A 10,736-nucleotide genomic window follows, 5' to 3' on the forward strand; every position below is an offset into this window, starting at 1 on the left:
GAGAACCCCTATCTTAACTTTTCTGAATTGCAAAAAGAACTGTATTGATTAGAAGACAACACTTGCTGTAAAGTCTGTAGGTTAGTATTCAGTTTTCACAGAAACACAGCAAACTATGGTCATCTCGGCGGATCGTTTCCATGGAGTCTTCCCTTCCTCAAACCTATCAGAATCTGCTATAATTATCTCTGTAGAAAGTACAGATTTGTCATGAGTGTGATGGAGATGATGGACTGATTTATGGTTCAGAAGAAATTCTTTCCTCTTATCCCTCATTAGGGTTGGGCATCGAGAACCGATTCCTACTTGGAATCGTTTCAAAAGTTACGATTCTATTGGAATCGTTTCTTTATTGGAATCATTTGGAGGATTCGGTTTCAAATCTGATCATGGGTTCCAAATTTAACATGTGCAAGTTTTGGTTTTCGTAGCGGCCAGGCGCTTGTTGTGTTGCAGCCATGGAGCACAGTAAGCAGTGCTCTAGTGTGGCTTTATTTTACATTGAAAAAGCCCGGTCTGCATTGAATCAAAATAAAACTTTCCTCTTATTTGTGAAATAAGCATGTGACCCGTTTCAACTCCACCACTCAAAGATTCGGAATCAAGAATCGATAAGAACCAGAATCGAAAGGAAGAATCAGAATTGGAATCAGAATCGTTAATATCCAAATGATGCCCAACCCTATCCCTCATGATGTAGTAGTCATTTAATAGTGCCACTTGAGTAGTATAAAGGTGGTGGGTTTGCGCGTGCATGTGTGACGTCATCACACGCACGCGCAAACCCACCCTGTAATCTGGTCATATGAGCGTGCATGTAACGTCGCGGGTGCCCGTTGGTACTCGCGGTCGCCATCTAGTGGCCGAATGTGGTATTGCATCTAATCGTCGAAGTTGCGCGCGCATACCGCGAACGTAATGACGTCGCGGTCGAACGTCGTCACACCGCGATCGCCATCTAGCGGCCGAATATGGGAGCGCATCTAATCGTCGAAGCTGCGCACGCATCTAGCGCATGTGATGACGTGGCGGTCGAACGTCGGCACACCGCGAGCGCCATCTAGCGGCCGAATATGGGAGCGCATCCCGTCGTCGAAACTGCGCACGCATCTAGCGGATGTGATGACGTATGTATAGCTGGCGTCATGGTTTATGTGGGGGTGAGGCATTATTTACATTTTGTAAAAAGGTGTTAAAACGTCTGATAGACCAATGGTTAGCTGTTAAGAAGGGTTTGCTATTGGTGGGTTGTAAAAACGCCCTACAGGGTGTGGTTTGTGGTGTTTAAAACCCCTTGTTTCAAGGCTGACTGCTCACTTTTTATCCACCATTTTTAGCTGTTCTGGTAGCTAGCTTGTTTCCACGTTTTTTTCCGCAACAAAAGGCCAGCTGGAGTTTCACTTTTTAATTCTTCTAGGTGCAAGCAAAGAGGAATTGTTTTTCAGCCATGTCTTTCCACACATTTGGACAACAATCTGGATCATCTTTTGTTGAAGAAGGTGAGACATCTAGAATAGGACCCACTACATTTGGTTTGAGCCTAGCCCACCGTGAAGAGTTATGGGGAGGCGAAGAGCCTAATACTGGAACAACAGGCAGTTTGAGTCAGGCTCCCAGAAAGAAGCGATTCCGTTCGGAGATCTTTCCTACAAGCATGACTGAGTCATGTACATCTGATCTGGAATATGTTGGTGTCAACGGATACAGTTATTCAATTCGCTACAATGCTGGATACGTGACATTAGCTGTTTACACTAGTGTTGCTGTAGAACTATCTAGCAAAGCCAAAACATCCTGTACAATCTCTGTGAAAGACTGGGGCCTTTTTCGTGATGTCGTCTGTCCGGACCTTGACAATCCGGGCTTACCTGAGCTGGTGTATGTGTCTCAATGGGATAGTCGCAATGGCTCCAGTATCTATCGTGTGGAAGCAGACCGTTTCACTAGACCTACAGAGGATTTTATTTTCCTTAGCTTGTGCAGTGAAAGGGAGAAGTTAGTTGCTGCCCGTGGTCATGAAGAATGGAAGTTAAAACCGTATCCTGTATCTAACGAGGAATACAACAAATGGTTTAAAAATGTGTTCTTTATACAATGGTGTGACTGGGAGATTTTGAAGAAACAGTTTGATACCATCGACTATGTCATCAGAAGAGACAAAATAAGGAGTTCTTATGAGAACATAAGAAAAAGATTGATATTTGGGAACACTGATCAACAGTCTCTACCCCTGCCACGGAACCTCTATAGACCTAAAATCATCAGACACAAAGACTAGCAAAATGGTGGGTCTATTTTTAATGTGCTAATTATTTGCCCAAAATAGTTAAAATGATTTTATTTTTATTTATTTTTTTTGCTACTGTGATTGTAATGTGTTATTTTTTTTTCTTCCCATAGGATCTGGAGTGGTTTCATTCGACCCCCACAGGTACGCCTCCTAACACCCCTGGGCTATTTGCACCCCTAAAGGCATCCGGATCTCCTCAATCCCTTTCATCATCGTCATCATCGCCACCTCTATCGCCGGAACACTTCCTACCATCCCCACCTACACCTCCCCTGCCACCATCTCTATTGTTTGGGGCACTTCCCCTCAGACATGTGCATATCAAACAACCCCTCAACATATGATGCATTACAACAGGGAGGTGTTGCTGATTGTTCGGACACAGAGGCGCCTGATCAGACGGATGGGGTGGTGTCATCTTTGTTTATAGATAGCGTTAAAACAGCGTCTCTACATCTTCTTAACATTGTTCTTTACAAGTATTTGGAAGAGCTTTGTTCGGGCTGTCAGATCAATCATCCAAGCCAGAATCAGCATGCCTGTTTAGAGGGGCTACCAGAACACTTCTACACTGTCCACTTTGAACAGCTTATGAAAAGACTCCTTACTGATAAATTCATTGGTGTAGTGCAACGTTTTCTGTCCTTGAAACATCTCACAGCTGATGAGGGTAGAATCAGGGGAGTATCCGAAACAGTTTTTTGTACGAGTTGAAAACGGCTGAAGATGTTACGACTAAAATCAGTGCTATGTATGACTCTATGATAGGGGACGACGTTGTCAAAATAGCCGAAATTAGAGAGATTGGGGACTATTGGCGCGATTTATATGCAAGAAAAAAACTAACAGTGTGAAAATATGGGGAATTGTTTAGGTGTAATGTATAACCATATCAGTGAGCGATATCACGTATCGCATTTATCTGGTATTTTAGATCATGCCATTGCTAATAATGTGAACGACGTTGAAAAATACCAATGTAAGAGTGCTGATGTAGATCGTACAGTTGTGAGTAGGTTAGAAAAACTGATGGTGATTGTAAGAAGACAACATAATACCCCTCCTTGGGAGGATCTGCTGCAGATGTTATTATCAATGTTAATGACACGTGAGAGTATAGTGGAAACATTTTGTGACGTCATAGCCAACATTACACGCAATTTTAAGATGCTGAAAGTTTATCACCTACTTACTATGTTTACAATGCTTGTAGATACAGTGAGTTTGTATGTGCAAGAAAAACAGTATACTGATGTCTTGCAGGATTTGCAAAAACTAAATATATTCATAATCAGTAAAAGCAATGTATCCGTATTAGCCAATATGCTGTCTATGATAGAATGAGTTTCACTGTCTTCATAACTGTACTATGTATGGATGTGTGAGAGTGTTTTGTAAAAAAAATAAATAAATAAAAAGAATTACATAACTCTAATGTGTTCACTTGTGTTTTAAATGAATCATGGAGAAGGTTATGCACAAAATATACTATGATCCGTCCCACCCAGGAGGGTTAGGAGGTGTACACAGGCTTCGTGATTCCGTCAAAGAATGTACTGGCTTGTCTCCAACTATCCCCACGGTTAAAAAGTTTCTGCTGAGGCAGGATGCGTATACACTGCACGCTCCTGCATTGAAACACTTCCCAAGAAACAGAGTGATTGTTAATGGTATCGACAAGCAATTCCAAGCTGATTTGGTCGATATGTCTGAATATTCATCGGAAAACGATAATGTGCACTATTTATTGACATGTATTGATGTGTTTTCTAAATATGCCTGGGTAATATGTCTTAAAAACAAATCGGGTCCTATTGTGACAAGTGCCTTTAAGGAAATATTGGAACAAGGACGCATACCCCAGAAGCTCCAAACAGATGCTGGAAAAGAATTTTATAATAAGGTTTTCAAAAATTGATGACACAGTATAAAATTCACCATTTTTCCACATCGAATGAAATAAAATCAAGTGTGGTTGAACGTTTCAATAGGACTTTCAAAACCAGAATGTGGAGATATTTAACGGCTGTTAACTCACGCCGTTATATTGAGGTAGTACAAGATATGGTTGCTGCTTACAACGCTGCATACCATAGGTCAATAAAAATGGCTCCGTCCTCCGTATGTAAAGACAATGAGAAAACTGTCTTTAACACTCTGTACAAACTGAAACCACATGGAACAGTGCTGTTTAAATTTCAGATGGGGACACCGTTAGGATATCAAAGCACAGAGGCATTTTTTCGTAAAGGTTACCAACAGACCTTTACAGATGAGTTTTTTACAATATCAAAACGTATAGGTAGAACTCCTCCTGTTTATATACTGAAAGACAATAGCGGGGAGCCTGTGACAGGTACCTTTTACGAAGCAGAGTTACAGGCTGTAATTGTAGACAAAAACAAAGTGTTTAAAATTGAGAAAGTGCTGGCTCGAAAGAAAACAGGCCGTAAAAAGCTTGTACTTGTGAAATGGCTAGGATGGCCTGATAAATTCAATTCATGGATCTCTGAAAAAGACATGGTTGATGTAAGATAAAAGAGAGGGGTCAGTCTTGTAATATTAATCATTGTGGTTTGTTAGTGAAAGGTGTTGGAGCTATGAATAAGAACGGATTTTTTGTTACGCTACCTAGTAATGCCTCACAATTAGTTTATCCAAATAATAAGATTTGGCAATTCAGAACAAAACTGGCTAAACCGATCATATTACAAACACCGTATGAAGTTGGTCTTATTGAAATTCAATACCCCAGGATCTGGAATAGTTTCACTGAGAACGATGCCAAGATTGATTTCATCGACACGAAAACGAAAATGTACAACAAGACAAGGCTAACAGTTGGTTCTTATAATACAATCGCCAGCATTGTTAATGAATATAATATGAAATGTGCTGCTAACACAGCTCTAGCCCACATAACTATGAGCCACAACCCTATCACTAATAAGATTCTTTTCACGGGAGGAGACGGATGGAATATTGTGTTTAGGGGACGTCTGGCCGAAATTCTTGGGTTCATTCCAGACTCTGTGTTCGAAATTCACATTGGCCCCCATTTAAAATGTTCAGCTCCACACCCGGCCGACATCCATGGGGGTCGTTATAATATATTTATTTATAGTGACATTGTGGACTATCAGCTAGTCGGTGATAGTCATGTACCCCGTCCGTTGTATAAATATCTCTGATGAGAGCAAACGTATGCCCACTCTAAGTTACGACAGTCCTCACTACACATCGTTGTCACGCTCGACTATTACTGATATTCAGATAGAACTACGAGACGATCAGAACCAACACATCCCTTTCTCATACGGAAAAGTAATTGTCAAACTACATTTTAGACCTGTGAAACATCATTAAAATGATGAGGAAAGCGTACACAGCCGATGATGGAAGATATATGCACTATTACATGAATCAAGCTGGTGGAGAGTTGCCGGGTTTCATAGGCGCCAGCACACAATATGGGCATGGATTAGGGGGGATATTCAGAAATTTATTTCGAATGGCTGTTCCACTTTTAAAAAAGGGGTTTAATATAGCCAAACCCCATCTAAAAACAGCAGCAAGTGGTTTTATTGGCGATGTTGTGACTAATGTCAGGAACGCCGTGGCATCCAGACAACAGGGCAATGGGCTCATGGTGTACAGACGCAAAGCATTAAAAAGAAGCCCGCCAGGATGTGGGCGTAGCCGGACTGTGAACAAAAAGCATAAAAACACCACCAAAAACGAAGAATTCTCAAAAGAAAGCATCTGTCAGTAGGCGCAGAGCTCCAAACGACGCTCTCTGTCCCTGACAAAAGACATATTTTAATTTTACAGAATCAATCATGGCGTTTATTCATAATCAGTCCGAAGAGTGTGTGAAGACCGAATTGGACCTGTTTACAGTACCGTACACACAAACATCTATCGAAAAATCTACATTTGTAGAAATCCCACCAATGTCAGCTCTAACGGACGGAGGTCCTATTGAATTTTTCATTTCGCTAGCGGGAGGATTATCTCGACCTTAACGATTCATACTTGTATACACGTGTAAGGATTACAAACCCTGATGGCACATTGTTGGCTAACGAGCCGATGTAGGTTTTATAAACTATCCTGGATGCAGTTTTTTTTTCACAAGTAGATATAATGTTGGGTGATAGACTGATCACACAGTCTTCAAATACGTATCCTTATCGATCCGTTATAGAATGTCTTCTGAATTATGGAAAGGACACATTGGCTACGCAATTTAGCACAGGGCTATTTTGTAAGGACACAGCGGGCAAAATGGATGAGACCTCTATCACAGGCGATAATTTGGGGTTGACACAAAGGGGTGAATACACATCCGAAAGCCGTATTGTTGAATTAATAGCACCAGTACACGCAGATTTGTTTTTTCAAGAAAAATTGTTGCTAAATGGTGTGGACATGTCTCTGAAATTCATACGTTCAAAAGATGACTTTGCACTAATGACCCCTGGAAATGTCCAATTTGCTGTGAAAATAATGTCTGCTAGTCTATTTGTCAAGAAAATATCAGTGGCACCAACTGTTAGACTAGCTCATAGTAGGGCCCTACAGCATACTAATGCAAAATATGCTATTGACAGAGTAGCTCTAAAAACCTTCTCAATACCTACAGGCACACGTGTTTGCAACCAAGAAAACCTATTCATAGGACAGATTCCTAAATTTGTAGTCATAGCTTTCAGAGATAATGAAGCATACACTGGGTCGTATGCCCATAACCCCTTTAATTTTGGAAACTATAATACAGAATTTATTAGCCTTTATGCCGATGGACAGCCTCACCCAGCCCGTCCTTTTCAGCCCCTTTTTTCAAAGAGGGCAATATGTACTGGGAATATTATCAACTGGTTGAATCAACAGGACGCCATTTAAAAGACAGGTCACTAGCCATAACACGAGAGGATTTTGGGGCTGGTTATACTCTATTTTGTTTTAATTTGGAACCTGACGGTGGGGGCTCAGGAAATGTTTCACTGATTAAGAACGGTAACGTTCGCTTGGAAGTTCGGTTCAGAAATCCACTTCCTAGGACTGTGACCCTTATCTGCTATTCAGTTTTTGACTCTGTAATCGAAATATCTAACAGACGGCAAGTCCTATTGGATCACTACTAAAGATCAATACAATAGAACTCACCAGCGTCCTCAGAAAAAAAGAATGAATAGAGACACAAATTTCTTAGGAGTAATACCATGCGATCATCTCCCAAAAACAGTTGTTTGTAAATTACCCGCCATGCTCGTTGTAAATACACAGCCCAGTAATATGCCGGGTGAACACTGGCTAGGTATTTACATTACAGAGAACAAGCATGGTTTGTTCTTTGATAGCTTTGGACATCCACCTACCTTTTTTCCGCAGGAAATTGGCAATTTCCTCTTAAAGAACTGTGTGGAGATGTACCATTCAGCAATCCAAGTGCAAAATAATTATTCTACAACATGTGGCCAGCACTGCGTCTTCTTTTTATGTCATATTCAGAAAAAGATTCCTTATACAAAAGTATTGAGCATGTATGGCACTAATCTTGTATGCAACGATACAATGGTCAGCCATTTTGTTAGCAGTATACACCCCGTTGTGTGTCACGATCAGAAATTTAAATGTGTACAATGTTCATGTTCCACCTATAGGTAGAAATTGTGTAATGATGTTTCTTTTCAAAAAATAAAGAATGTGGAATATACTATTCTTATAATGCCTTAATTTTATTTTATTTTTTTTTAAACAAATTATACAGAAAAAAAATGCATTCAACAGATAAAATTAATGTAAAACATTCATTTAATGTCACCTGTTTACATACAACACAGCATTTTCACGTAGTCGAATAAAGCCAAACACATGAATAGAAAATTTATGTAAAACACATTCATTTTATGTCACATGTTTACATACAACACTGACTTTTCATATAGTTGAATAAAGAAAACACACCTCAAATAGAAAACACACCCTCAATAGAATAAAAACAAAAACAAAATGAATGAAAACACATCAAATAGAAAACACCCTCTCAATAGAATAAAAACAAAATAAAAATAGGTTTTAAAAAAAAAAAAAAATATATAAAGTAGTGTAATAATAGAAATAGGTTTTTAAAAAAAAAAGTAAAATATAAAGTAGTGTAATAATAGAAATAGGTTTTTAAAAAGTAAAAATAAATAAAGTGTAATAATAGAAATAGGTTTTTAAAAAAAGTAAAATATAAAGTAGTGTAATAATAGAAATAGGTTTTTAAAAAAAAGTAAAATATAAAGTAATGTAATAATAGAAATAGGTTTTTAAAAAAAGTAAAATAGAAAAAATAAAAAATATGTTTAAAAAAAAAAAATAAAGTAGTGTAATAGAAAATATAAAAGATTAAAAACTAGACCAGCGAGTCTTAGCAATGGGTGGTGTAATACTAAATGTTCTAGGAGTACTAGTTGCTCGTAAAGCAGATGGTGTACCATGTGTAAATACAGGGGCCATTCTTATTGCTCTAGGAGTGCGAGGGGTTCGTGGAACAATCATAGGCGTTTGTGTATTAGTTTCAGATGATGCAACAGTTTTAAAAGCCTCAATAGAACAGAGTACCCTCGTGTTTGGGATTACGGAGAGTGGCACATTTAAGCTAGCTAACGTTTTTTAAAAATATGTTCCACCCTTTTGGTCTAGAGTGTTCTGGAACATTATTATGGGTTGTGACACTTTTCAGCAGATCATACAGATGACTTCCAGGCACATTCTTATTTTCAACAACTATTTCCCTTGATTTGTCCAAGATAACTGGTCATTGTGTCGGGATAATGAAGCCAATATGTATTCTGCATTTCTTTTATTTCTTATAGGCATATGTTTCAACACTTCTGTCTTTAACATATTTTCTTCTTCATCTTTTGAATCATCCTTTGAATCAACTTCAGGTATTGATAATGTAATCACACTTTTTCGCGTTCACCCTGTTTTATCATGACTAAGTACCGCTGTAGAATACTGGAATATCTTTTAGCTTTTTCATATACATCAATGTCAGGCTGTTTCAATATATCACTCATGGCTCGGTCCAATTCACTTTGTACAGACTGTGAGAGATACATTTGAGGAGTCCGTTGTTTGAGGAGGTTGTAATGCCACTAATTGATTTTGTGGAACCAAAAACATTTTTCGTGTGTTCCATCTCAATTCCTGTTGATAAGACTTGCTATGAATGGGATAGCGGCACCCAGGAGAGGGGTAGAAACCCACCTGTTTGATTGATTGTTTTTTTTTTTTAAATGTTTAACTTTTTATCAGCTATTAGTCTAATAACTTTCTTCTTCTTCTTTAACAGTTTGTACTGATTATTAGACAGTGGTATGTGGCCTCTTAGGACGTTCAAAGCTATTTCACAAAGCGCATTGATAAAGTCTGGACTAGCGTTGCTCACAATGACACCTCTCGCTCTGGGTGACGCCTTATGTAGCATGTCTAACAATGTAAAATTCCTCTCCATTCGACTTGACATTATTACACCTTTTTCTAGGAACATATACAACCTGCTGGGGGATATCAGAGCTGTTCTGAGTCTTAAAAATATCGGGGTTGTGGATTTATAATCTATCAATAGATAGCCAAAGGTGTAACTAGTGGCGTCTTTAAAAGCCTCTAAAAAATATTTAGAATTTCCGGGGAACATTTGCCGTGCCAGCAAGCTTATTTGATGTTGATCTCTAGCATTTTTGAAAATAATCATATAGTTGGTGTTCAAACTGATTGTACGACTAGCTTTACCTTGAATAAACAGATTCTGCACTAAATATATACAACTAAGACGTCGGTGATGGACATACTGTGTGAAAACTTTTGAACTTCAAATTATCACAGGCTTGATTCATTAAATCGTCTATAATGAGCAAATTATTCTTAGTAGTAGGCAAGAGTGCCTCGTCAGAACGATTCGGGAGACCTTGTACAAAATTTATATTCACCGTTTTAAGCAATTGATCGTATATTGGTTGCCAGCATGAATAGATGTATACTATGTTATCAATTTTTTGTGAAATAACAGAGGACATGTTTTCAATAATGTCTTTGACAAAATATGTTTTTCCACAATTCGAAGGACCACTGATAACGAGGCTAAAAGGGTGTTGAAGCCTACCATCAAATCCTGAAACATCCCTAGTAGCCATAAGGGACGGTTGTATAGTCTTGGAGCACACGTCGTTTGTTGTAAACAACCTGTACTTTCCTTGTCAAGGTGTCGTTTTTGAGATGGAACTGTTTTTTGTCGCTTTATTGTGAATGCTGTTGTGGTCAGACGGCTAGGATGCTGCTGTTTGGTCACAAAGGATTGAACAAGACCAATTAACGATTCATGTGTAACCACTTTGGCATTTGAGGCATTAAGGGTCACACCCTTGCATTTTAACTTGTGTATTTCCTTGAG

This window comes from Perca flavescens, chromosome 9, assembly GCF_004354835.1.
Source record: "Perca flavescens isolate YP-PL-M2 chromosome 9, PFLA_1.0, whole genome shotgun sequence".
NCBI classification, from domain to species: domain Eukaryota; kingdom Metazoa; phylum Chordata; class Actinopteri; order Perciformes; family Percidae; genus Perca; species Perca flavescens.